Raw genomic sequence first — 27,625 nt, forward strand, 5'->3', positions numbered from 1 at the left:
GCGCGCGCGCGCGGGTATATAAGGGTGTCACGCATGTATAAGGATGGAGTGGGGGTGGACACTTTGGTGCATTTATGTGTGAGTGTGTGCAGGGATGGATGAGGGGATAGTCCGCTCTGTGTGCATCTGTATGCAAACATGTACAAAGGTAGAGATGGATGTTCTTTGTGTGTAAATGTGTGTGTGCCAGCATACACACACACACACACACACACATGTATAGGGGTGGAACAGTTCTTAGTATGTATGTACGTGTGCATGTTTATAGTAGTGGGCGCACACGCGACGGTGGGGTGGCCACTCAGTCGATGTGTGCATGTATGTGGGCATATGTACACATATATATGTATAGCTGCGGTGGTGTGGACACGTGTGTGTATCTCCCTGTGTGTAGTGTGATGTGAGGAGCTCTTTAGGGTGAGTGTATATGCATGAAATCGGATTGTTGGAGGGAGGCCATGCCTGCGTGTATGCACGTGAGCATGCGTCACAGCGCACACGGGCGCAGAGGGACTGGACACCGCGTGTCTACCCGACTGCTCTCGGTGGGGCGGGGGCTCTGTTCTCCACCCACAGTGGGGCCTCTTCCGTGTGTGACCAGGAGGTGTGCGTGAGCCCGTGTAAAGGGACTCCGGGGTCCTATCCGGCTGCCCCCCAGCAGGCAGGTTCAGAGCAGTCCCAAAGCCCCCCATCCGGTCCATGCCAGGCGAGACCACTGACCTTTGCTCTCTCTGCTCCCAAGCCCGCCAGGCCGGTGGGCAGAGCGCGGGGTGAGCCAGGTGAGGAAGCCACCAGGCTTTGGGGCTCCGCACCTGCCCTTCTCTGCCTCGATTTCACATCTGTGAAATGGGAGAGTGAGGCCCGCTGGGGCTGCTGGTGGGCCAAAAGAGATGGCACTAGTGTCGCGGTTTAGGATAGCCCGGGCGCTGGGTCGCGTGGGGCCGAGGCCGGGTTCCGGAGGCGGCGGGGTTAGCAGAGCGCGGGGCGTCGCTCGCAGCCCCCCGCCCGGCCTGGTCGCCCGCGAGGTGGAAATGGTTTCCAGGGCGGGCCGCGCGGCTCCCCGCGGGGTAACCCAGATCTGTCAGCGCGGCCTGGCGGCTCCGCAGGGAGAGACCCTCGCCCCGGAGAGGGGGCGGGCCCGGGGGGCACGCTCAGCCCGGCCAGCAGCTGGGAAGCGGGGGGGGAGGGGGGGCGGGGCCTGGGCACCGCCCTCGCCTCCCGCGCGGCCAGCAGCTCGGGGTCGATGCGACCGCCATCCCTGCCCCTCCCCCAAAGGCCAAACAAAACATAGTAAATATTTAATCCGGGCCAGGGAGCCAAGGAGGCCTCCCCACCCGCTCCGCGGCCGTCTGGCTCCTCCGCCAGCCGCGGCAGCTCTGCTCGGTAATGAGGCCGGAGTGGCAGGGATCGATCGCGTCCCGGGCGGGTGGGGCTGGGGGGGGGGGTCTGTGCCCTCGGGTGGCATCACTGTCCACCCCGGGCCCCAGACCCGGGAGGCCCGTGCAGACCGGTGCCCGCGCTTTTCCAAGAAGGCCTTGGGAGGGCGTAGGGATCCAGCTCCCCCCACCGCCCCGCCCCTGCCCACTCGATCTTAGAGTACCTGTTTGAGCTTGTTGCGGGGGCGGGGGCAGCCCGGGGGAAGGGAGCCGTGAAAGTGGGGGGACATCCCAGTTCCTAGGCCACACCTGGCCTCCAAGGCCTGGAAGCCCAAAGCGTAAAGCGGCCTTGGGTAAAGCGGCAGTGGGGCAGCCAGAGAGGCCAAATAGAGAGGCTGGCAAGATACTTCTATAGGGGTGTGCTTCGGAACTCCTGGGTATTGCCCTGGAGGATACCTAGAGAGGTCACATCTTTGCTGTTCATTCATGCAGCAGATAATTATTGAGCACCTACTATATGCCAGTCATAAGCTTCACCCAAGGAAACGTACAAGTCTGGGTTTGTAGAGAGTTTACATTCTTTTTTTTTTTTTTTTTTTTTGACAGAGAGAGACACAGCAAGAGAGGGAACACAAGCAGGGGGAGTGGGAGAGGGAGAAGCAGGCTTCCCGCTGAGCAAGGATTCCGATGTGGGGCTCGATCCCAGGACCCTGGGATCATGACCTGAGCCGAAGGCAGACGCTTAACGACTGAGCCACCCAGGCGCCCCGAGAGTTTAAATTCTGAAGGAGGAAACAGTTAATAAGTGAACATGTAAGGTGATTTCAGATAGTGGCTGAACTCAGTGTAGACAGTAAAGTGTAATGTGAGAATGCATTTGGCTAGGGAGAGAAGCGACACTAGCTAGACAGTGCACTGAGGCCAAAGCATCCCAGCTGATTTCGGGGAGTGCAAAGGCCCAGGAGCAGAACAGAGACTGGTGTTCTAGGTCTGGGCAGAAGGCTGGGGAGGCTGGAGTGTCATGAGTGGGCAAGTAGGCAGTGGCATATCCCAGAGGGTTTTTGTAGGCCGGGGAGGAGGGGAGAGTTCGGATTTTATTCTAAATGCAGTGCAAAGGCATTAGAGGTTTTAAGCAAAGGAATGGCATGATCTGATTTACATTTTTTAAAAGCTTCCGCCCGCTGCGTTATGGAGAATAGAAGGTAGGGAGTTAAGGGTGGAGGCAGACAGGCCAGGTTTGGGGTTGCGGGGGGAGCAGCGGTGTATGAGAAGGGACAGTGGTGCCCTGCCCGGCCTGGGCAGTGACTGTTAAGTGGCCATGTAGGCTTCTGCAGATGAGAGGGTCCCCAGCCGGGGGAACAGTGGGCTCCTGAGCTTCTGGGCTCGAGCCTTGGAAAGTCCCATGGGACCTGAGCAGAGGTCGAGACCCAGGTCGCCCTCATCCTATCTCCCCGACCCAGACTCCACAGTGGGCAGCCCAGGAAGTTTTTTTAGGAGCATTAGAAAATGTTGACATGTTTTTGAAACAATTTCAGATCTGATATCTCCGCCAGATTGAGTTTGTAACCAGCTTTATTGTTTAAGCCTGCTGGGATTTCATCAAAGGCGGCTGCTGTTTACCCAGAACCATTTCATTGGAGAAAACAGCAAACAGACCTGCATTTCTATCTGATTTCACTTTTTCCCTTTTCTCATGAATTTAAGTGCTTGTGAAAAGCAAGGCTGATAAGGCAAAGCCGTGCGGATCAAACCCCAAGGAGGGGGGCTCAGAAGGAACTCAGCTGAGGTTTATTAACAGAGCAGAAAGTTAGGGGAGGCTGGCGAGGGGGCTGAGAGGCACTCCTGGCCAGCAGTTGGCCCTCCACAGGGTGGCACTGGGGAGTGAGGGCAGGCGGGAGGGCCACTGTCCACCCCCACCCTGGCCAAGGCTTCTAGGCCATCTCCTGGTGGCTTTTGTCTTTACCAGTTTCCAGACCATTTCAGACACTGGCAACACAAAAGGCTGAGCATCAGCTCCCACCTGGAAAGCAGCGATGAGCCAGCCTCAGAGATGGGTTCAGTGAAACAGAGCCGAGCTTTCCTGGGAAAAGGCCGAGTGAGGAAACAGATCAAAAGGCCAGACAGATCCTGAGCATGCCAGGAACGTTGCCCCCCTGCGCCTCCTGTGTCAGCACTTGGGACGCAGCCCTTTCCCTGCCAGGTGGCCTGAAGCAGGGCAGGGCCTAGGGACTCTTGTCACAGGCTGGGTGCTCCTCCCGCCTCCCTGAGGAACCTACACTAGTATTATCACCACCCGCCTAATAGGATCCGATGCCTTTAAGCAGGCCTGTTGACCCAGCAAATGTTTTAGCCCAATAGGGGAAACACTGTTGCTGCAGCCTATCAGGAGAAGGTGTTCTGAGAAATTTGGGTTAATGTGCCTTGTTCAGTTGCTTGACCGACAGCTAGTTAAAAGTGCATGGGTTGCTCGGCATCCAGGCCACCTTTTACCAGTTGTACATTAGACCCACTCATAAGGTCAATCGATTTGAACCAATTAGCAAGAGGATAAGGACTTGTTTCTCTTTAACTGACTGTAGGTCTTGCAGCAATGCATCTAAGGGGATGATACAGATACAGAGGTGTTTTTTCAGTGCTGAGGACTGGGCGTAACTGCAAAACCATGGCAGATGTGCTTCCCATCCATAGCCGAGTCGAGCCCCCTCATCTCTGGGCTGAGCCTATAAGGAGGCGAGCTGGGGAAGGCCAAAGGTCTTGTCCTCACAGAGCCATTTCTAGGCCATCCTGCTTGTGGAGGCTCCCCTCCCCTGTCTCATTTCACGGAGCTCAGTGGGCCACTGGGGCCTCAGTGGCTCGTTTTGCCCCTGTCAGCTCAGGGTACGGTCCCAGGCTTCCTGTGAGAGCAGACAAGCCACACGTTGCAGGCACAGGGCCTGCGCCAGAGCGCCATCTGTGAAGGGCCTACATCTCCTCCTTTAATCTTTATAGGCCCCCTTCCTGACTACCACCCCCCAACACATGTATGTATTATTCCTTTTCCTGGATGGGAAAACTGAGGCTTGGGGGTGGGAGGCAGCGGAGCCTACTTGTCTGGTCTGAGCGATTTGCACGTGGACCTGGCTGCTCTGGAGTCAAGTGTCTTTTCACTTGGCTGGATGGATGGGCTGCATCCTTCTTACAGGTTCGCTAGGGGCAGAGGCTTTTTCCACATTGTGGGTTTGGGAGGAACAAGTCCACAATGAGCTGGCCACAAGAGGATGCGGGGGTCCTTTGGCATTTTCTGGCCTGAGACTTTCTGGGGATGAGGCTGAGGAAACTCAGAACACAGGCAATGTTTGCCCTGCTTTTGCCCCAGGAGGGGCCAAGTGGGGCTCCAGCTGGGAGAGTTGGTGGGTTCGTTGTAACAAAGTGGGTGTGGGCACAAGGGAGATGCTGTTCTCTGTTCCCTGAAGCATCCCATCTCCAACCCAGAATCCCTGGCTCCTTCGTCAGTATCCCCTCAAAGATGGAGGGCAGGCCACTCCCTCCCCTCAAACTCTTGCCATCACTTTCCTCTCAATGCCTTATCCTCACACCCAGTGTCTCTGACTGACATCCGAGCACACACTTCTCTGAGGCAGCAACATCTGCTTTTACCCCAGAGACAGGGACATGTGAGCCACAGAGTGGGACCGGGGAGCCACAAGCCACATTTTCCTGCAAAGAGGTTTCGACTGTAAGCGTCCTAAGGAATGGGCCAGTTCAAAGTAGTCAAGGAGCCGGGGGGGGGGGGGGGGAGGGGGGGGGGGGTGGGGGGGGTGATGGCTTTGCTCTTATTCCAGTTCTGCTGTGCTAGCTCAAAACAGTGGACGAGTCCTTCCTGGGAAATTGCTTCAGATCTCACAGCATTTTCCTCTTAATAGCCTCGGTGGTGGCAAATCCTTGACCTTTGAGGGTCGGTTTGATTTTTTGGAAAAGGCCAAAAGTAATTTGAAGCTGTGTGTTGTGAATAAAGGGAATGAGCAATTTGCAGAATGTGGTTTGTTTTGTTGTTGGGATTTTTTCTTTTTTAAGGTTAAAACCAAGAATTTAGCCAGTTTCTCAGGAGGACGTTCCAGAAGTGTTTCAAGTGATGGCAGCACCCTGAAATGGGGGGCCTGGATCCAAAGGTGACCACTTTGCTAGAAGCCCAGGGGAAGGGAACCGATGCCTTATTGAGCTGTTACTATGTGCCAGACACTTTACATACATTATCTCAACTGCCTGAAATCATTTTTGGAATAAGGCCAGTCTATAAAAAAAAAATTCATAAATAATTCTTCAGAGTAATCTGAAGAGTAATCCTATTAGAACAAGCACTGGGCCCATTTCACAGGTGAGGAAATTAAGGCTCAAGGAAGTTAACTTCCCAAGGCCACAGAGCTCCTAAGTGTCAGAGCTGGGATTTGAACCCAGATCTGATTGACCCCAAACTCAAGGCTAATTCTTTTTTGGGTGTGTAAGTTCTGGTGTATCGACCCCACTTGTGCTTGCCCTCGATAACACACAAATTTAGTTTCATGATGTCACGGTGGCATCGTTCAGGATGCCTCCACCACTTAAAAAGGAAAGCAGGTCATAAAGGAGCCATGTGCCAAGGCGAAATGCTGACTGTGTGCGGCCGCAGACGTCAGCAGGCGTCAGGGGATGCATGGGTGACAATGGCAAGGCATGAAGTATGGTGTTTATTAGGTACTGGCAGAGGCCCGGGAATTCTAGATGCCACGCAGTGATAAGTGGGAACGGCCTGTCTCCACTCTCACCCAGCCCCAGATCCTGAGGAGGTCCCAGTTTGCGGCCTTTGAATCAACTGGACTGTTGAAAGGACTGACTCTGGGAGCTCTCCTGGCCACTGACCAGAGAGGGACCCCTCTGGATAATAATAATAATAATAATACCAATAAGAGCTCATGCTGATGGAGCATTGTGTTAAATGCCTTAGCATTAAGCTTTGATCCCTTTACACACTCTTAGCCTCTGATTGGAGGGGCTCTGTACTCTTAGCTCCCACCGGGTCCCCAGCCACGTAGGTCCGTTCTCTCTGAATTCAAAGAGGGGCTCTTTCCCTGCAAGCCATGGCCACAAGTCAGTGAGGGAACTGGGCGCTTGTGTGGGCTACAAGGGTGGTGGTTTGAGACGCTACGCACCATCTCCTCTCCTGGAGACACAGCTCCAACAGGACTTCTCAGGCACATTCCCAGTCACGGCTGTCTCTACACTTAGCAGTTCTACTTCCAGAAATTAATTTTACTGCTACCCTTGCACCTGTGGGCAGAAACGTACCTACAGGAGCATGTGTGTTATCATTGCTTGTAATAGCGGGAACTGGCAACAACCTAAATGTCCATCAGTGGGGGAGCGATTGGGTAGATTACAACACCCCCACACAATGGGATTCTGTGTTCTGAGGAATGGATGCCTTGTATGCACTGATATGGGATGGATGCCAACTTGTATTGCTAAGTGAAAAAGCAGTGGTAATATACTGCACTACCATTTGGTTTTAAAAGAAAGATATACTCGTACGTGATAGAAATTTTCTGGAAAGACACAAAAGAAACTGTTAACAGTGGGATGCCTCTGAAGAAAGATACTGGGGACTGGAGGTCTGGGAGAGGAAAGGAGACTTATTTTTCATTGTATACCCTTTTGTGTTCTTTGAAAAAAATTTTCTTTACTATGTGCATGCATTATCTTTTCGATTAAAAAGGTAGTGGGGGAGGTTTAGAAAAAAACAAATCCTCAGGCTTTATCTGGCTTCGCTGTCTGCAGCCAGGTCCTACCACCCTGACTTACTGGCCATTTCTCAGCTCCTTTCTCCTGGCCCTCGCCTATGCCCCCCTCTCCCCAAGGCATCCATTACCACCTCTTATAGGTACTTAAAACCTACCCTTTTGCCTTGAAATACAAATAACTCTAATCTGGAGAGAAAGCTGAGCTTCATTGCACTTATAGAACAGACAGAAATCAGTTGGCGCTGAGATGCTCGATAAATGTTTGCCGAGTTGAATTGGATCTGTGACTCAGTTGGTTACACCGAGCAAGGTGCTAATTGGCCAAGGTCAGACATCCAAATCCCACATAGCTTGGCTCTTTTTGAATCCAAACCCTTGCTCCCCCCAGCATAGTCATGAGGCAGCGGGGGCCTCTGTGTGCAAAGATAGAAGGTGAGTGCCAGACAGGGTGGGGACACCCTCTCATCTCCTGGAGACACAACTCAGAGCCACTTGAGGAGGCAGCGGGACAAACATGGTGGGATAGGCAGGAAGGCCCAGCTCTGGAAAGATTCTGACTCAGGAGAGCATCTGTAGTGGGGTCCAGAAGCTCCATGATGACTTTTTTTTTTTTTAAGATTTTATTTATTTGTCAGAAAGAGAGCACACAAGCAGGGGGAGTGGCAGGCAGAGGGAGAAGCAGGCTCCCCGCTGAGCAGAAAGCCCGACATGGAACTCGATCCCAGGACCCTGGGATCATGACCTGAGCCGAAGGCAGATGCTTAACTGACTGAGCCACCCAGGCGTCCCAACTTTTTTTTTTTTAATATTAGCCAGTTTTTTCGAAGAACTTTCTAATAAAGCTGTGAAAGATGGAGGCCTCTAAGCATGGTAGTGAATTGTCTGTTGTGTATGTTCAACCATAGGCTGAAAGACAACCAGCTAGCAGGCATTTTGTAGAAATTAAAGTATGAGGGAGTTGGTTATTTCAATGGACTATAAGATACCTTTTTTATTATTTACTTTGTTATATATAACACAAAATTTACCACTTCAGCCGTTTTTAAGTGTTCAGTTCTGTGGCATTAAGTACAGTCACATTGGTGTGCAACCCATGATCATGGTTTATAACAGTACCACTAGCACAGTTGTTAAAAGGTGGGGAAAGGGGCACCTGGGTGGCTCAGTTGGTTAAGCGACTGCCTTCGGCTCAGGTCATGATCCTGGAGTCCCGGGATCGAGTCCCGCGTCGGGCTCCCTACTCAGCGGGGAGTCTGCTTCTCCCTCTGACCCTCTCCCCTCTCATGCTCTCTATCTCTCATTCTCTCTCTCTCAAATAAATAAATAAAATCTTAAAAAAAAAAAAAAGGTGGGGAAAGCCTGAGAAACGCCTCTCCGTGGCCTTTGATTTCTGTCTAAGGAGGGTACCCTGGCTCAGACTTGGCCCGAGTTCCACTTACATCTTCCATACCCTAGCTTCTGGAGCCTCCACCTCGATGGATTCCTTCTCTGGTCTCTGAAATCATGCATGGCGTTGGCAGTCCAGAAGAACATGGGTAGTGGTCATGGAAGCCTCTAGAAGTAGAGATCCAGGTAGTACAGTGTGGTGACATTTCTCCTCCAGTTGCTTCCTTCATGTCTCAAAAATGCACTAGCTTGGAGGAAGGAGAGTGTATCTCTTGCCCAGGACTACTTTTCATTCTCAAAATGAAATTCTCCCAGTAGTTCTCTGGCCTTAGCCAGTGTGTGATGCCCTGGTACCTGTCTCAAGGCTGTGATCCAGCGGCTCGCCTTGAGCCCCGGGACCCATCTAGCCTGCTTGCAGTAGAGACTTCTTGTCCCTGTAAGGGTTATTATGATGAGAAAGCATTTGTCTGCAGGCACAGTGAGTCAGAAAGTTTGATGTGCCTTCCAAAAACAACAACAACAACAACAGCCCCCAAAAAGCATCTGTAATCTTTGGCCACATTAATAGAAGTGTCCAAATCTGGGATGGCAACGGAACTGCTTCACTCTCTGCTGAGCACCCACTGAGTCATCCTCTCTCATCTTCTACCAGTCCAGTCCATCACCAGCACCCTGCTTAAATTCATCCCCATCTCACCATTGCCCTTGCCTCTACCATCTTAAACCAGGCCCCCACGTCTCTTGCTTAGACCGTTGCAGTAGCCTCCTAATGGTGCTCTAGCTTCTTGTCTTCAGGCTCCATGCTGCAGACTGTTGATGTTAGAGGAATAAACAATCTGATCATATCACTTCGATTGCTTAAAATCCTTCAGGCTTCTCACAGCTCTGGGAATAGAAACCCCTTTTTTCTTTTCTTTTCTTTTTTTTTAAGTAATCTCTACACCTAACGTGGGGCTTGAACTCACAACCCTGAGATCAAGAGTCTCATGCTCTTCTGACTGAGCCAGCCAGGTGCCCCTAGTGGCCTGATTTGTAACAGGGCTTTCGAGGCCTCATGTAAGCTGGCCCCAGCCTCCCCCTTTGCCATCACCTCACACCACCTGTTCTCATGGAGCTCACAGTCCTACAGTGGACAGGGGTGGGGGTGTGGGGGTCTCTTGGACAAGAAGACCATGGAAGGGCTGATGAGGGCAGGGCTGATGAGGACAGTCCCCAGGGGCGGTGGCTCAGGGATGGGGGCGGGGGAGGTGGCAGTGTGGGCAGATCATGCAGGTGTATGCTCAGTGGGATGGGCTGGTATACATGGTCAGGGTGTACATGGTCAAGGGCTTTCTATTTTTGGAAGTTCACCCTGACTGCCAAGGGGGAAAGAGACTCAGGGGAAGAAGAAGGGAAGAGAACAGAGAAGTTAGGAGACACTACAGTGCCCCTTGAGAGTGGTCACTTGGACTAGCTGCCACTTGGTGGTACGTAAGGGCTGAATGGCTGCCAATCACTTAGTCACGCACACCTCTCGACTGGGTGCCGTATGGAGGATGGGCATTGTGTCACTTGTTTTTTGTTCTGTTTTAAGATTTTATTTATTTATTTATTGGACAGAGACAGAGCGAGAGAGGGAACACAAGCAGGGGGAGGGAGAGAGGGAGAAGCAGACTCCCCGCTGAGCAGGGAGCCCAATGTGGGGCTTGATCCCAGGACCCTGGGACCATGACCTAAGCCAAAGGCAGACGCTTCACTGACTGAGTCACCCAGGCGCCCCTCGCTTGTTTACTCCGTATCCCTAGCTCTCACCTGTGCCTGGTGCGTATTAAGTGCTCAGTAAATACCTTTTGCATGAAATAGTGAAGATGCTAAAAACTGGGTTATGTTAGGAACTCCTGAAGGAACCATGTGAGTGCTTGCCCTGAAGAAGAGATGTGGGGGGCCTCCGTCTTCAGAGGCAGAAAGGAGCTAGACTCAGGGGCACCTGGCTGGCTCAGTCAGTAGAGCATGTGACTCTTGATCTCAGGGTTGTGAGTCCAAGCCCCATGTTAGGTGTAGAGCTTACTTAAAAAACAAAACAAAACCCTTCAATAAACTTAAAAAAAAAAAAAAAGGGAGCTAGACTCAGAGGCTCCAGGGTGTTACCTGGAAGACTTCAGGAAAGGTTTGGTGAGGCTTGGTCTGGACCCCAGTGGACCGGTGGCCTCCCAAGGGAGGTATCAAGCAGTACAGCCTTCATGATTTCTCATCAGAGATGTTGGAGGATCCTGTGTGGAAAGGACACTTGTGCACGTGTGTCCGGGAGCTCACACACATGTACATTGCCCACCACGCACTGTGGATTTTCTGGCCCTGAAATCGCACTGCTTCACAGCCAGAGGGATGCTTGGAAGTGGTCATGACTGGTAACCTGAGGTTTGGCAGTCTCTGGTTACAAATGACAGAAACCCACACTCTTGGGACAAAAAAGGGATCTTACAAGTTCACGAAACTAACAAGATTCATCTTCAGGTACAACCTGATCACACAGTGTCACCAGGACTTGGTTTCTTCTTCTCAGCTTCTTGGCATGGCTTCCCCTGACTTGGCATCATACTCAGAAGGTTCCAGTAGCTCTAGGTTCACATTTTTTCTCCTGTCAGAAAGAGAGGTTCTCTTCCCCAACACTTTGGACAGACTTGTGGGCCTGTTGTCATCTGCCCAGATTCTGCCTCACACTAGTCACTGAGGCCTGGGAGCAGGTGCAGACTGGGTACGTGCCCACCCTGAAGGTGGCAGCTGGGGTCAGCTCACGGGTAGAGAGTCGAGGAGGACCAGTTCTCCCAAAGTAAAATTGGCGTGCTGTGTCTAGAAGGAGGGGAACATATGGTGGGTGACCAGAAACCCACACAAATTGTAGGCTACAGGTGGTTTGCTAAGTTTTTCTTTTCCTTTTTGTACCTGTCTTCCTCAGAGCTCCATTTGTCCTGTTGCTGTGGCGGCCCCTGAGGCACCCCGCTTATGTCATCCAAACCCCTCACTTTGTAGATGAACAGACTGAGGCTTAGCAACTTTCTCAAAGTCACACAGCTCCATTATAGGGGATCCAGGGCTGGCACCCAGGCCCCGGGGCCTGGCAGCATCACCTGGTGGGCAGAGCCTGAGTCTGGGGTCAGCCTGCCAGATCTGAATCCTGGCTTTGCCATTTCTTTCTTTTTTTTTTTTTTTTTTTTTGAGATGTTATTTATTTGACAGAGAGAGACACAGCGGGAGAGGGAACACAAGCAGGGGGAGTGGGAGAGGGAGAAGCAGGCTTCCCGCCGCACAGGGAGCCCGATGTGGGGATCCCAGGACCCTGGGATCATGACCTGAGCCGAAGGCAGATGCTTACCAACTGAGCCAACCAGGCACCCCAATTTTTTTTTTCCTGACTTTGCCATTTCTTAGCTGTGGGACTGTGTTCATTTCCTAGGGCTGCCATAATAAACTGCTACAAATTTAGGGGCTTACAACAGCAGAAATTTATATCCTCACAGTTCCGGAGGCCAGAAATCCAAAACCCAGGTGCTGGCAAGCTCCCTTCGAAGGCTCTGCTCCTTGCTGTTCCCATCTTCTGGTGGCCACATCACTCAGATCTCTGCCTGTCTTCTCCTCTGTCTCTTAAAAGGACGTTTGTCATTAAATTTAGGGCCCATCTCGGTAATACAGGATGATCTCATCTCAAGATCCTTATTTGCATCTGCAAAGACCCTTTTTCCAAATAAGCTAGCATTCACGGGTTCCAGTGGACATATATATATATTTTTTGAGGTCACCATTCAGTACATTCCAGGGACTTTAGGCAAGTCACTTAGCCTCTTCGAACCTTGGTTTGTCACCTGTAACGTGGGGATGATAACAGTACCTATTTCCTAAGGTTGTCATTTGAGATAATCCTTGCCGAGACCTTCATTGAGGTCCAGGCACTATGAAAGTGCTTAGGAAATGTTAGCTGTTGTTAGTACTCAGACCCCATGGCCACCTGCTCCTCCTTCTCTGAGGTGGCTTTCTTCACAGGTAGGCTGAGCTCCCCTCAGCTAGCAGTGGTGAGACTAGACAGGGAGTTGACATCTTGGTGGAGACAGAGCTGTCAAGGTTAGGCTGGGGTCCTCCCAAATGCTTTCAGTTGGGGCCTGTGGTCTGGGCAGGCCCGGATGCTGAGGCCTGTAGCTTGTGTGTATGGGGGGCGGGCAGCCTGAGGAGGCCTCCTGCCAATCACCCTCTCACGCTGGCTCTGGGAGGCCAGCCCTGGGGGCGGGGGGACCCTAGGATTTAGAGTGATGAAATGTAAACTGCAGAGATCCCATGCTTGATCCCATCAGCATCTCATTCCCCTTACCTGGGGCTCCTCCAGGTCTCATTTGGTAGATTGTGTCGGCAGAGCACCTCCTCGGCCACTACAGCGGCTCGTCACCTACATCTATCACACCTGCACTGTGACAATGTAATTTTTATCTCTGGTTGTTTATTTCTCAGATGGAACTACTTGTAAATTCCAAGAAGAAAATGTATCCCTGTGTGTGACAGAAGCAGCCCATGGCGATTAATCTGGGCCTTTAAGCCAGGGCTGCAGACCTGGTTGATGCTGCTCCATGCCCGAGCATCCAGTAATCAGCCACGGCCGTTAATTGTCCCCCAACGAAGCAGTGGCCCAGGAGGGGTCAGGCTCGGTAGAATCTGATCCAGCTGGATGGGAATGGGGTCCTCATTTCCCATCTGCCAGGGAGCTAGCAGGCCCTGGGGACAGAGAGTGGGAGGCAGGTGGCTCAAGGCCAAGAAGTGCAAGAGGTGGAGGGAAAACCCCATATTTCAAGGCAAAGTTGACAGTGGTGTGAAAGGGAGGGGACCAAGGGTGCTGGCTGTGGCCGTGGGTAAAGGCACAGGCTCGTACCGTGCAACAGACCCAGTTGCACAACCGAACCCCACCACCCACCAGGAACCTCTGGGCAGAGGGATTTCTTGATCTTCAAAATGGAGCAAAGAATATTTGTTCCACAGGGTAACTGAGAGAATTAAATGAGCAATGCTTGAAAAATGCTTGTTGCATGTATCACAGAAATCGGAATTCTAGAGTTGGAAGGAATTTAGGGAACACTTCATGCAAAGCCCTGAGGAGGGTTGGGGAAGTGAAGAGACTTAGAAATCAGGATGGAACCCAGGTCCCCAGCTGTCACCCAGAGCTCATTGTTTCATCATGCTGCCTCCTCCGTAGCAGGGGCCTGGCCTGGGCTCCTCCGAGTCCTACGGGACCAACCAAGGGGACTCAGGCATCCATAACCCCCTCAAATGCTAAGTACTGCTCCTTGTGTGGGCACAGTTTAGAGCATCTAGGCCTTTCATTCTCATGAGGGCCCCCCACTCAAAATGATTAAGAACCTTTTGGACTCTGTGGTAACGGGACTAAATGGGGTAAAGGGAGGGATTCTGCCCACCCCCTCACCTGTATTTGGTGTATACGTGGCCTCCATTGTGATCAAGATCTGACTGTCACTGGGGTTTCCTTGGCCTCAGGGCACCGACCCTTGTCATTGCGGCCTGGTTAGAAGATGGCGAGCCAGCACGGAGCAGGGTGCGGGCCCGTTGCAGGCAGAGGGAGTTTCCGGGTTTGGGCATTCTGAGCCAGATCTGGATTTCATGGAGCCTGAAGCTTATGCATTTTGGGGCCCCCTTCTGTGAAAAAGCATAACAAGTCATGAATGCAGAATTAGGTGCAGGGCCTTGGGAGGGGCCGTGGATGTTCCGTTAGCATCGCTATAAGTCGGCCTCCACTGGTGTCATTTCCTGGACAAGTGTCCTCAGGAGAATGTGGGGTGTCAGCATAGCTCACCCACCACATGGCCCCCTTGTCACCCCCGAGAGGCATTTGCCCAGTTTTCTGGTTGCTGCTCCACTGGGTACTTGGGTTTGAATTGTGAACAGACCAGCCCTGCCCTCAGGAAGTTCCCAGTAAAGGCAGACGCAGTTTGCCAGTAAGCAGTGACTTGTCTGCCATTGCCCCTCCCCTGCTTTCACTTTGCTCCCCACTGAGCCTCCCTGTTCCTTATTCCCCCAGCTCAGCAAGTTGCCTGGCCCCCCTCACGCCACTCTCAGCAGGCTGGCGATATAGGGGAGCCCTGGCAATCTACCTCTGCTCAAGAAGAGGTGAGGACCCCCTGCAGGGCATCCAAGGAAGGGTCTCAGTGTTTGTGATTAGCCCCTTCCCTTCGCTTCTGTCAGGATGAGCAGCGCATGACTCTTTGTCCAAGCCCAGGCTTTGGGCAGGTCCACTGGAAGATGGAAGGTTGGGGTCTAGAAGCTGTGGGCTACCTCTACCCCTGACTTATTCAGTCTACTAGTATTGGGTCCCTGCTGTGTGCCAGGCACTGCACTGAGGATTGATGGTGAGAAAGATGCTGTCATGAGCAAGAAGGTGACCCCAGGGGAGCTGGCTCTGGCTCTGCCATTTTCCACTTGTGGGGATTACGGCAGCCTCTGATTCTCCCTGACCTTCGAGTTTGTCATCTAGAAAACAAATAACCACACCCACCTTGCTGGGGTGTTGAAGAAGATAAGGATTTCACACATGTAGGGCTGAGCCCAGTACCTGTCCTACAGTTATTATTCTGGAAGAGCCGACCCTGCCCCTTGGAGTTGACACCCTTTCCTGTCTAGCATCCCGGTAAGTCTCCTTTCCTGTTGGGTACAGGGAGAAGAGTGGGCCAGGCTGAGAGCTCCTGGGGCAGGGCCTTGGGCAGCATTAGCCGCATCAGGCCAGAGGCAGGCTGAGATGGTCAGGAGCAGAAACGTGTACGGGGTGGCTCAGGACAGGCAGGTGAGGCAGCTTCAGGGAGGAGAGAGGGTTACCCCCAGCTGCAGCCCATCTCCCTAATGTCCCTGGAGAGACAGAGCCGGGGGGGGGGGGGGGGGGGGGAACTACCAGGGTGGAGTCAACTTCATTTCTAGGCCTCATAGGAAGGCAGTTCTGGCTGGTGCCCGGGCAGGTGACTGCTAGGAAACTGCTGGCCTCTTGCTGCCCGCTGTGACCACAGCCATTCCCTGTTGGGCTCAGACGGGGCTCATCTGGAGCACTTTGTCCTATCAGGGCCTCCCTGCCCTTCGTGCCCCGTGTGGCTCCAGGAAGCATCCCAGAGCCAGGAACAGGGACCTGTTCTGGCCCCCTGGGAAACCCTGCTCCATTGCCGATAAAGATTTAAACAGGTTGCTCAGCAGGCCCAGTCATGGATCTTCTGTTTTTGTTTATTTATTTTTACTAGAAAAGTAAAACATGCCATCTGGGGAAATTTTGAAAAGTACAGAAAACCGTAAAGAGGCAGGGAGGAAAAACCCACACACCAAAGCAGAGTCAAGCACAACTGTTAACATGTTAATATGTTGGCTTTCCACTGAAAAGCAGAAGCTTTTAAAAACCCCATGTAAACGGCAATGTCAAAGGCGGCCTGGGATACCATGGATTGATCTTTTAAAGAAAACACATCTGAGGGGCGCCTGGGTGGCTCAGTCGGTTAAGCGTCTGCCTTTGGCTCAGGTCGTGATCCCAGGGTTTTGGGATCAAGCCCCGAGTCTCTTAGGGCTCCCTGCTTAGGGGGGGGAGCCTGCTTCTCCCTCTGCTCCTTACCCCACTTGTGCTCTTTCTCTCTCTCTCTCTCTCTCTCTCTCTGTCTCTCTCAAATAAATAATCTTAAAAAAAAAAAAAAGGAAAGAAAACACATCTGGGCCAAGCAGATTTGAAGTACAGGGATTTGGACGCGCCCCTAGGCAGGGCAGTGTGGGACAAAGTCTGGGGCTTCAGCCCCCGGGGTCCAGCAAGCTTCCCAGGAGCCTCCCAGAAGGTTGCGTAAGGCTGGCCTCAGTCACTGATTTCCTTCTCCACACACTTCCTGGCTTTCGCTCGGCCTGCCTGCTTGCCTGCCTGTCAGCAAGTGGAAGGCTGGAAAGGGTAGAAGATGGAAGGACGAAATGGGGGAGGTGCTCTCCAAAGAGGAGAACTGCCCCACCTGGCAAAGGATGGGAGAGGGCTGGCTTGTGTCCTCTTTTCTTTCCTGAAGGGGTGTGTGTGTGTGTGTGTGTGTGTGTGTGTGTGTGTGTGTGTGTGTTGGGGGGAAGTGGCCCGTCATGCTGAATTGCATGTGAGCAGCCTCTGCCGTGGGAAGGCAAGTCATTAGTGCAGGCTGATGAGGACCCCATGGAGAATGCCACCTTAAGGGAGAGAGAAAAGGCAGGGCCAGGAGAGGGTGGAGTGAGTCAGGCAGAAATCTTGAGGGCCCACACCAGCTGCCCCCTCATTTAGCATTTTTTAGGATGATTGTAAATGGTGCCAGAAGGCAGCAGAAGGCAGGGCCCCCACAGGGGGAGCAGAGTAACCCACTGTCCTTCACTGGGCCCCACCTCAGAGAGGACACCTGCATAGGTTACCGGAAGTGGGGGTTGGAATGCCCTCCTCTGGCTGGAAGTCTCTCTGGCAACTCCATGACTTGTTCCTGATGGCAGTGGCTTCCAGGCCCTAATGGAACGATTGGTCTTTCTGAGATTGAGGACTAAGAATTTGCCCAGCACCATGAGAAATGTTCTGTATGTATTACGTAATCTGCACAGCAGCCCAGTACAGTGGGTCTGTTTTTCCCCCCTCATTTCACAGGTGAGCAAACTGAGAGGTTACATGACTTGCTTAAGGTTACACAGCCAGTCAGTGCCCAGCTGGAATCCAAATGCAGGCCTAATTTCAAGCCAGCCCTCTTGGCCACTGTTTCTAGCTGTTGGTCCTGGGAGGCCGGCTGCAGAACCACCTGGATGCTGCTAGTCAGTTGACTGTTGAGGGAGTCCACCAGATCCCTCCTCTGAAGGCTTTGCTCCATTAGCACTTTCTCTGGGGACGGAAGGAAGTCTATCTATGTGCCAGTGGAGAGCCCGGATCCCGGAGAGGGACGTGTTGCCCGTCCCCATTCTTGGGTTTCTCGGAAATGCGTGGTTTGGGCCGGAGCGTGTGCTGGGGCTCCGGGATGGGGGTGGGCAGGAGGCGGGCAGCAGCAGGGTGGCGGGAGGCCGGGCGCGGCTGCGGGCCCCGCCCCCCAGCAGCCCCCACCTGGGGCCCGGCCGGCTCTGGTTGGCTCCCGCAGAGCGCCGCTCGCCCTATCACACACCTGCGCGGTTGCCAGGCGACTGGGACTGAGTTGTAACACCTCGGTGGCGAGAGCCAGGATGGTGTTTTATTTCCTAGCTGCTCCAAGTCTCTCCTTAGAAGTTGTAGAAGGATGGCGTTTGGTGTCCCTCCTCAGATGTCCCCAGCCCGGGGGTCTCTGCTCCGTGATTCCCTCACTCCCGGGCCCGGGCCTCCGCGAGGCAGGCAGGCAAGGGGCCTCTGGCGGCTCTTCACCGTGCCCTCATTTGGGGAAAGTCATCCTCAAGGAAGCTGGGGACTTCCGCCTGGACAAGATGGTGGATCCAAGGGACGACCTTGAAGGTGAGGCAGGGCGGGCTCCAAGGTCCCTGGCCTCTGAACAACCTGGGGATGGCCATGGGGTGGGCACGGGGCCCGGCTTCTGCCTGGCTTCTGGCTTTACACACAGGTTTTTGGTGTTTCCCAGACTTCAGTCTCTGCCTCACACCTTCCCAGTGGCTCACCCATCTGTGCACCACCTGCACTGTTTGTTCACTCTTTTCCTTCTGTATATTGACCCAGTTTAGCTTAAATAAATGCATTTAAAAAGGAAACGGTAACACTTCTGTAAAAGGAAACTCAGTATCACGTGCCAAACAATGTTATTAAATTTTAGCACATGGAGTCTGATCTGGGAGGGCCATAATGATAACAAAATAACTGTTTATTAAGCATTTATGCTGTGCTAGGCACTAGCTAAGCACTCTCCGTGGCTTAGCTCATTTGATCTGATATTACATATTAACATTCCCATTTCACAGGTGGGGAAACTGAGGGTCAGAGAAGCTAAGGGCTTTGGTCAAGGGGCACATAGACACTAAATGATGAGCTGAGATTCAAAGCTGAGTCCCATCCAAAAGCTGGGCTTTCAGACACAGCCTGTGTTATTATTTCTCTGCATATTGGCACCTTTGGTTCTCTGTCCTGGTAACTGGGTGGTGGCCCTTTCCAGGACTAGGGCAATGATGTGAGCCCCAGCTATAGTTGTGTTTGCCTGTCCTCAGGGAACAGAACCCATTAGGTGCTCTTACAGATAAACGACACTTTCTGCCAACAGCCCTGTCAAGTGTCTCATTCTACAGCTTTGGGGACCAAGACTCAGGGAGACCAAGCCACCTGCCCAAAATCACACTGTTGCTGAGTGGCAAGTCTGGAATGTGTCCTGTCTCCCTCTGCAGTACTGACTCTGTTTTGCACTTCTTTGTAGCTCATTCAACCTCATGTGGAAAGAGGAGTCTTTTATTCCGAGCAAATCTTATAGCAGAACGAGCCCCCTCCTCCTCACAGGGGATCAGATCTCCACCTGGGGAAGGAAGGTGGGCATTTGTTGAATCCAGCTTTGGCTGTGGATAGACACCTCCTCAGAGCCAGGTCTGCTCTCTGGGACTGTGGCCTTCTATGGGTAGGTGAAGACCCCTAGGACCAGCCCCCAGGTCCTGGGTCTCCCCACACCCAGCAAGACTCCTGCACCAGTGGGCAGAGATGCTTGTTTGGCTTTCTTATCTGCCTTCCTGGAAACATAGTCCATCATCCCCTATCAAAACGAGCGACTGCAGTTCTCCCTCCAGAGCTGGCTCGTTCTTACCTGGAAGAGAAAGAACAAGGGAGCCTTTGGAGAGGGAGGAAAATCATATGTTATTTTTAAAAGGATTTTAAGTGAATGCTGAATAGAGTTCAAGAAAATTGCCTTAAAGACCTGCTCTCCTCAGGGATGGTGTTTCTGTTGGCTCCCAAGTATTTGGAAACTTAATTGCACATTTGTATGGGCTACTGTTTTTATTTCTTTCTGGTCTCAGAGGTGGGCTTTGAAGATTGTGCTCTCTCTCTGTAATGGTTTTCTTTATCTCAAATAAATGTTGCACACCTGCAAGGTAGAAGTGCTTGAAAGAAACTGTGTCAGAATTGGCTCTTGATTTAATAAATCTGCAAATGGAGCGGGGTTCGGTGAAATGATGTGACATTAGCTCACCCTGAGCTTCCTGTCTCAGGGGTGCAGCCTCACCCTCCCCCAGAGGGGTTGGGCAATGTGCTGATTCTCTGAACTGCGGGGAGTCAGCCCACACCTTTGCCAAAGCCCTTTCTCTACCCCAGGCTGGAAGCCAGTCGGCGTGGGGGAGACCCATTTCTGTGTGGGTGTTTGGGCCCTTTTAGGCCAAGATGCTAATAAAAGACTTTTAGGTTAACTGTAGAAGCACAGCTCCCCTCTGCTGGGGACTTCCTCCAGCCTCCCACACCATATCTTCTCAAAGAACTACAAAGTCCATTTTGGGGTCAGAACTGCATAGTAAGCAAGATAGGGGGTAGACCATAATGCTCGGGATTGACAGGGTGCCAAAACCCAGGGCAGTGAGGCACCTCAGACTTGTGTGCAACCCCCTTTGGGCCTCTCCAGCTTCCCCGCCAGGGAAATACGGTAGTGGAAGGGCAGGCAAGTCTGAGTGGTGGTCGCCTCCGCCATTCTCCAGCTGGTGAAGGTGCTAGAGGATTCCACTTGCCCCCTTCCCTGTGGCCAGAGGCTGACCTGTATGTTAACACCTGACTTCAGGTTCGGGAAGCACTGGCAGGTGTTTGGACAGAGGAAGGAGAGTGATTGCTGGCTATTTATCCCCCTTCCTACAGGCTGGTCTCCGTCTTGTCAAAGGGTGCTCTCCACATGTCTTCTTTGTTCTGGGTTCTGATTTCCAGTCCCTTCCCTCCCTGCTCCAGGCCGAGTGGTGACACTGGTTTCTTGCCTGTTACGTGCTATCACTGTGGATTCCCTAGGGCCTGCCTACCCCTTTGTCAATTGTCCTTATTAAACTGTTCTCAAAAGATCTAATGACATTTGACTAAAACAGCAGTCCTGGGCAAGTCATTTACTTCTGGAGATTTGTTTCCCTCACCTATAGAATGAATTTTACTATTGTGTGGTTGCAAGTACAAAGTGATTGACCCAGGGCCTGGAGGACGGTAACCTTACCCTCAGGCTGGTCATGAAGGGCAGGGACCAGCCTGCAAGGACAGAAATGGTGTGTATAAGGTGCAGAAATGGTATGTGAGGGAGTGTCAGTCACCTCTGGCCTTGGGCCCATCTTCCATCCTGCTCTCTGCTTTCCATCCGTGAGCCAGGCACTGCTGACCGGTGGCCCAGTTTGGGTGGAGGGCACCATAAGAACAGAATCTCATGGGATTCAGGAGGTTGGTATTTCCTTTGTCTTGTGATCTCACAGAGAAGCCGTCTGTTGAACCAATATATGTACATATTCTTTTCCATCTTCATTCATTGTTATTGGGAAACAAAGCAGCCACAGATTTCACACAACATGGTGTCCCCTGAGAATGCAAAAGAAAGAAACAGATGCCACCAGCTACCCCTGCTGGAGTGACCAAGTTGGGGGTAGAGGGCGGTGGCTCGCTTGGCTTGGCTCTGACACAGCATTTCAGCTGTTGCTTCCCTGCCTAAAGGAGACACGTCCAGTTCCGGCCAGCCCCTCTCTGGCCTGGTCCACTCTGGAGTGTCATTCAGTTTTTGGGTTGGAGGATTCAGGAACCAAAAAAGAGCAGAGGAAAGAGGCCTGGGAGGAGTCTGTGAATAGTAGGTGTTTACAGGAGTGTCTGTCTGGGAAGGCGAGAAAGACTGGAGGATGGGTCTCTGATCTCAAGGGGATCACAGCTAAGTTGGGAAGTTAGCACTTCCTCAGGAAATGATGAGAGCCCCAAGCAAATGGGGGAATAAGTCTGGGGCAGACTAGCAGGGAAGGCTCCAGAAGAAGAGAACCTTGACTTTTGGGTGAAGACCGCGGGTAGAAAGAACATTTCAAGGGAGGGACCATGACGGGAGAAGGGTCAGGTGGCCAGGCAAAGGCAGCAATAGGTATGGTCTCAGAGTAACCAGGCCTCCAGTGGGGAGCACAGGGTAGGTTTGGCTAACTTAGGGCCTTGAAGCCAGGTAGGATACTTAAATCAGGAAGTGAGACTTTGGGAGCTCTTTTGAGAGGAATTCTTAATTCATAGCCAGACTTCAGAGCATCCTGGAACCTCCCTCAGCTATCTGGTGCAGTGGCTGGGAGTGTATGGGCTTCGCTGACCTTCAGCAGGTCAGCCTGCTCTGAGTCCCAGTGCCAGTTGCTCGTTATTCCTTAACCTGTTTGAGCCTCAGCTTTCTCATCTCTAAAATGGAACTGAATGGTGGTGTCTAGCTTGCAAGCGTGCTTGGGGCAATAAGCGCAGCTACGGGCCATGCTGTGCTGCACATTGTCCGGGGCATGCAGGAAAGAGCTCAGGAAAGGGCAGCTGTCTGGTGTGCCACTGAACTGTGAGCGATTATACAGAGGAGCTCTTCTCTAGGGAGAGGGTCTCCTGCAGCTTTCATGAGATTCCCTAAGGGGTCCTGATTCAAAAAATGTTAAGCACCACTCACTGCTTGAGAGGTTTAAAAATAGAGAAGTGTTAAGCGGCAGAGAGCAGTGTTTATGGTAATGGAATGTGGCGGTGTGGGCCTGGGGGCAGGGAAGCCAGTGTGGAGCCTTTCTGTCCATCTGTTGGACCCACCGTCCTTCCATCCATTCACTGGATCATTAAGCTGTGCTGAGCACGGGCTCAGCCTGGCCCCCTGCAAGATGCTGAGGGCCCAGAGACCAAGGTCAGTGGGAAGGAAGATGGGCTGCGGCCAGGCCCCTGACAAGCTCCCACGATTGTGTCCTTGTGAGGGTCCCTCCCCACAAGGAATTGGGCTGGCCCGCTACTTGATTCAGCCATTGGGATGCACTGCAAGTGAGGCTATGCCACGTCCAGTCTCAAGCCTGAAGCAAGCCAGCAGCCTCACTTTTGTGGTTTTGGGAGATTGAGCCGCCATGTAGGAAGTAGGGCTACTCTGCTAGAGAAGTCATGCGTGCAGGGACCACAGTGAGAGAAGCCTCGGGACCACACGGAGAGGGGAAAGAGACTCAGGTGTCCCAGCATCTTACTTCCTGCAACCACATGAGAAACCCCAAGTGAGAACAGTAGAAGAACCATCCTGTGGAACCCACTTGGCCCACAGAGCCATGAGGTCATAAAGTGGTTTTGTTTTAAGCCCTCAAATCTAGACTGCTTTGTTACACATATGGAAATAAATGGACACCCATCAAGTGAGAACAGGTAAAGGCTGTTTATTCAGAGCCCTGCTTTTCCAAGGGAGTCAGCCACTGTCACGTACATTTTGGCAAAGCCTCAAGTCAGGCAGAGGAGTGGAAAAGTTTGGGTAGAGAAAAGACAAGTCTTCAGGTGTGCCCTGGTTGGAGACGGTTCTGATGGGGAAACTGGACCCGGGCTTACAAGGAGTGGGGCATCCTCTGGGACTGGCTAGGGGAGCACATTTGGTTTTCTCTGCTTGGTCCTAAGTTGGAAGTGGGGACAAAAATTAGGGAAGCTCATCAGGTCCTGGCCATTTGGGGTTGATTGTCACAGGAGTGACTGTGGCCCATGGTGGTCTGAGGTCCTACAAGTCTGACTTCCTGCAAGAAGCAGACTGGCTTCTTGGGCTGGTTACTATAGGTAACGGGATGGTTTCTGGGGCCGGTTAGTGTAGACCGGGGGTCACAGTTCTGTTTATATATGTGGTCTGGCACTGTCTGTTTGTATATTCAGTCTTTCACACAATAGATACCTATATGCACACTGACAATTATGAGGCCCTGGTGAATGAACACAGTGATCTAGGTAAGCCCAAAGTGGGGAGAATCCCTCCTGTCCTGTGCCAAGTATGAAGAACAGGTGAGAATTAGCAGGCAGGTGAAGGAAGGAGGGACATCCCAGGCAGAGAGACCCAAGCATGAGCCAAGGCCTACAGATAGAAGAGGACACAGCATGTGCAAGTGGCTGCAGCAGGGGCGCCTGGGGGGCTCAGTCAGTTAAGCGTCTGACTCTGGATTTCGGCTCAGGTCATGATCTCAGGGTCGTGAGATCGAGCCCCACATCAGGCTCTGCACTGGGCTTGGAACCTGCTTAAGATTCTCTCTTCCTCTGCCCCTCCCCACCATCTCTCTCCCTCTCTAAAAAGAAAAAAGAGAGAGAGAGAGACTGCAGCAGGCTGACATGGCTGGGCTCATGATGGGAGGGGAATGTGTGCTTAGGACCCAGGGCACGAGGCAAAGAGTTAGACATCCTCCGGAAAGAAGGGTCACAAACATTTAGATTATAGAGTCAAAGCCAAGTTTAAGAAAAAGTCTTCAGATGGAGAAGAGAGGGCAGGGCAAGGGTGAAGGCAGATTAGGCAGGGGCAGCTGTACCATCAGGAGAGAGTTCCCGAGGCAGACGGAGGCTTAAGACCTGGGGAACGGGACCCAAGGGAGAAGGAGAATGCAGAGTCCAGGTGTTTTGCAAACTGAGAAGGTAGTGATCCCCAAGAAGGTGACCCAGGAGGAGGGGAGGAGGCCTGGAGGGTGATGTTTGTTTCATGAATGCTGAGTAGGAAGAGTCTGGGAGATCCGGGGAACGTGTCCAGGGAGGCATTGGAGATTCAGAGTTGGAGCCCGGAGAGAGCTGAGCACCGATAAAGTGGCCAGGGTCATGGTGGCCCCCAGGACAGTAGGTCAAATGAGAAGCGGAAGACGTGCCCATGACAGGGGCTGAGAGGGAATGTCCGCAGTAGACCCAAGTTGGGGTGCACCCCCAAGAGAGCTGTGTCAAGGAGATTTGAAGGGCTGCTTTGTGCCTGGGGCAGTTGAGGCAAGCCGGGGATGGAAACTGTTGGATTTGGGCACACACTGGGAGTTTGTGTGTGTGAGAAGGGGTGGAATCCCAGGTGTGGGGGCTTGAAGAGAGAGACAGGAGAGGAAAGGGGCCCACTGCACCGAGGCCGACCTTTCGAAGGGTTTGCCAGGGACGAAGGAGGCGGTAGCGGCAGGGAGATTTGGTTGGACAGTGTTTGTTGTGCCGTGGGAGAGAGCCGAGCGGGTGTGTAGGCAGAGAGGGAGCAGAAGGGGTGGGGACCGAAGATTCCGGGACTGGGGGCACACCACACTGGGAGGCAGCTGTCAGAAAGACCAGCTTAGATCAGGCTGCAGGAATTGTGTTGGCCCACCCTGTGTTTTCTCTTTGTTTTGTTTCGTTTGCTGCCCATCAATGCATGCAAAAATCCTGATTTCCAGTCGAAAGACCTGATAACCCAGGGCCTCCCTTCTCCCAGGGCAACAGTGGCTGGAGCCTGGGGCCCTCTGGATGGCTTGGCTTCCAGGTTGCCACCTGCCCATCTCTGACCTTTTCTGTTTCCTGCTTGGCCCCTGTGGGCATTTGAATTGAAACCTTGGCATGCGGAAAGGTAAGTGGGCCGGGCCAGAGCCAGCCTCAGGCAGAAGGCCTGAGGCCTTTAGCTCTGAGGCTGGATGTGTGAGGGTGCTGTAACGGTGAGGCGTCAGGCCCAGAGGCCAAGGTTTGGAATGGCCTTAGAGGGAATAGGGACAGGAAGCTGTGAAGGCCACGTGGAACGATGCTGAGGTGGCCACAGAGCTGAGACCAGCTAAGATTGTGAGCCAGGGATCTGCAGAGGCGCCGACTCACATCGTGAGGATGGAACAGGGGCTGGATGGACAGGAGGGTGCTAAGGAGCCTGCTCCATCCTCCAGGAGCTTCCACACCCAACTGAGTGTCCCATGACTCTGGCAGTAGGTGTGGGCGGTCCCTGAGGCTCAGGGCCACACAGGGCCCCAGAAGACAGCCTGTCCTCCCCCATCATAGGGACTCTCCCAGGCTGGGAACACGCTGAGAGGCTCCACTTGGCCTGGGGAAGGAATCAATCCAAGGGAGCCCTGCATTAAGTTGGAATGCTCCTGAGATTCCTGATCAGAACCACATCCGATCCCCTGTTACAGGCTGTCAGGAAACACACATCCTTCCCCCAGCTGTCCTCCCTAGGAAGTCTCTCCTGCCTGGCCCTCTGTGGCCTCAGGGCTAGTTTTATCAGTTGCCCAGGGCAGGGCATGCTCCTGACCCAGGGACGGTGTCATTCTGGGGCCTTCCCAGGTAAGGGCTCTCGGTGCACACTTCAGGGTTAAAACATACCTGTTCACGCCCTCCACCGGAACACTCTCCTCCCAGTCTTAATAGGAATTGTGTGTGTGCCTGGGACACATGTCGCTGTATCACATAGAGCTGGAAGGTAATTAGGCGATGTTGGGGAAAATTCCGTCTGTCTCCTGGGAATACTGGAATAATGAGCCATCACAGAGGGCCGAGGAGGCAGGTGGGGGACTGCTGACCTGAGCCGAAGGCTCAGATCACTCATTAGCTCTGGAGATGCTCCTGATGTGTTCCTCCTCATGGGCCGTGGAAACTGAGCTGGCCCTGTTCTGGAGCAGGAAGCAGGAGCTTTAGCGGAGAACCTAAAAAGGGTACTGTGGGCTTTGAAGCAGGAAAGCAAGCAAGTCGTCCCTTTCTGGGGCTGGGGGGGAGACAGAAGCCACAGTCCTCCACAGTGGCACATGTTAATGAGGCCCGGGGTAGGGGCACAGAGCGGCCAGGGGTCTTTTGCCAGCCCTGCCCTGAGCCCCAGGGAGGGTCAGCCAGACATCCTCCGAAGTGCTCTCAACCGGCCTCCCAACACGGTGGAGGAGCACACCGGGTAGCCCTTGAGAGGCATTGGGGAGAGACCACCAGGAGACCAGTTTCCCCAGCCCAGCCTTCCCAGCAGTCCCATCACAGCCCCTCCTTCTCCATCAATAGCCCCGGCTTGTCCCCACATGGTGCCACCCACAGCTCCCAGTTTTAGCAAGAACATGTTACCCTGGGCGGCCTCCTACCCCCCCCCCCGCCCGTTCCCATGCACAAACCTCCAGTCAGCTTCCTGGGCCCATTCTGGGCACCCTTTCAGCACCACTCACACCTTCTCGCGCAGCCTCATCCGTGCTCAGCACCAGAGCCGCACCCTGCACAGGCACCTGGCTCTCTGTCTCCACTCTCCTTTCTTCTTTCTTTAGTTTTTCTTCCTCTTCTCTCTTTCTTCCTCTCCTCTTTCCCTCCTCAGGTCTGTGGCATTCCAGCTTGGGGATCGGCAATGCCAACCTTCCCAGAAAGTTCTGTATGCTCTTTGCTCAGAGCCACCTCCTGGGGCTCTCGGATTCCTGGGTATACCCCTGCTGCCGCCCCTCCTCCTGGGGGCCACAGGAACCTGCTGTGCACCTGCCACCCCGTGACCGTGTGAGCCACCCCAAGGTAGCCACTGGGTCTGTCCCACACAGCCGTGGTTAGCAGTGCCCGGCCAGCACCTGGCACCAGCTAGGTGCTCCAGCTGTGCTGTGCTAGAGGGACAGTGAATGACAGCAAAGGCCACGCCCCTTCCTGGGGCCTGTCTCCAGGACCTCTCAGGGCCCTTCCTTCACTGGTCCTCCAGCTGTGCTCATTTAGGGGAGCCGTTTGAGTGGGTGTCAGGACTGGTTTCCTCCAACTGAGACCACCCTTTGGAGGGTCCTGCTCTGGCCCCCTTCCTATTGCTCCCCTCCCCTAAGGGCAAGGAGTCCAAGGAGCCAAGGAGATGTGCCCACCTGGAGCCCGTGCCCACCACTCGAGGGCAGTTCTGTCCAATAGCAATGGGAGCAACAGGTACTTTATATTTTCTAGTAGCTACATTAAAAAGGTAAAAAGCAACAAGTGAAATTCATTTAAAATATTTTTTATTTTGGGGGCGCCTGAGTGGCTCAGTCATTAAGCGTCTGCCTTTGGCTCAGGTCATGATCCCAGGGTCCTGGGATCGAGCCCCGCATCGGGCTCCCTGCTCAGCAGGAAGCCTGCTTCTCCCTCTCCCTGATACTCCCCCTGCTTATATTCCCTCTCTCACTGTCTCTCTGTCAAATGAATAAATAAAATCTTTAAAATATATATATGTTTTATTTTTATTTAAGCCAGTATAGTCGAAGTACTATCATTTCAACATGTAATCAGTATAGCGAGCATCCTTTTTTGTACTAGGCCTTCAAGGTAGCCGCATTTCCAGCGTTCAGAAG

The 27,625-nt window shown here is 53.0% G+C and overlaps 1 protein-coding gene and 1 long non-coding RNA gene across 2 annotated transcripts in view; one reads left to right on the forward strand and one right to left on the reverse strand.

Moving 5' to 3' along the window:
* RTN4RL1 (reticulon 4 receptor like 1) overlaps window positions 1–27,625 on the forward strand; it is a 67,373-nt gene that overhangs the window by 18,256 nt on the left and 21,492 nt on the right. The gene's annotated exons all lie outside the window — the stretch shown is intronic.
* On the reverse strand, window positions 19,128–26,808 carry LOC141370379 (uncharacterized). Its single transcript, XR_012374374.1, has 3 exons — window positions 26,456–26,808; window positions 20,723–20,981; window positions 19,128–19,254 (listed from the first exon to the last, which is right to left on the reverse strand). It is a non-coding gene; the product is annotated as an uncharacterized lncRNA (long non-coding RNA).

Source organism: Callorhinus ursinus, unplaced genomic scaffold (assembly GCF_003265705.2).
Source record: "Callorhinus ursinus isolate GAN/ISIS: 27379988/994484 unplaced genomic scaffold, GSC_fseal_2.0 scaffold34, whole genome shotgun sequence".
NCBI classification, from domain to species: Eukaryota; Metazoa; Chordata; class Mammalia; order Carnivora; family Otariidae; genus Callorhinus; species Callorhinus ursinus.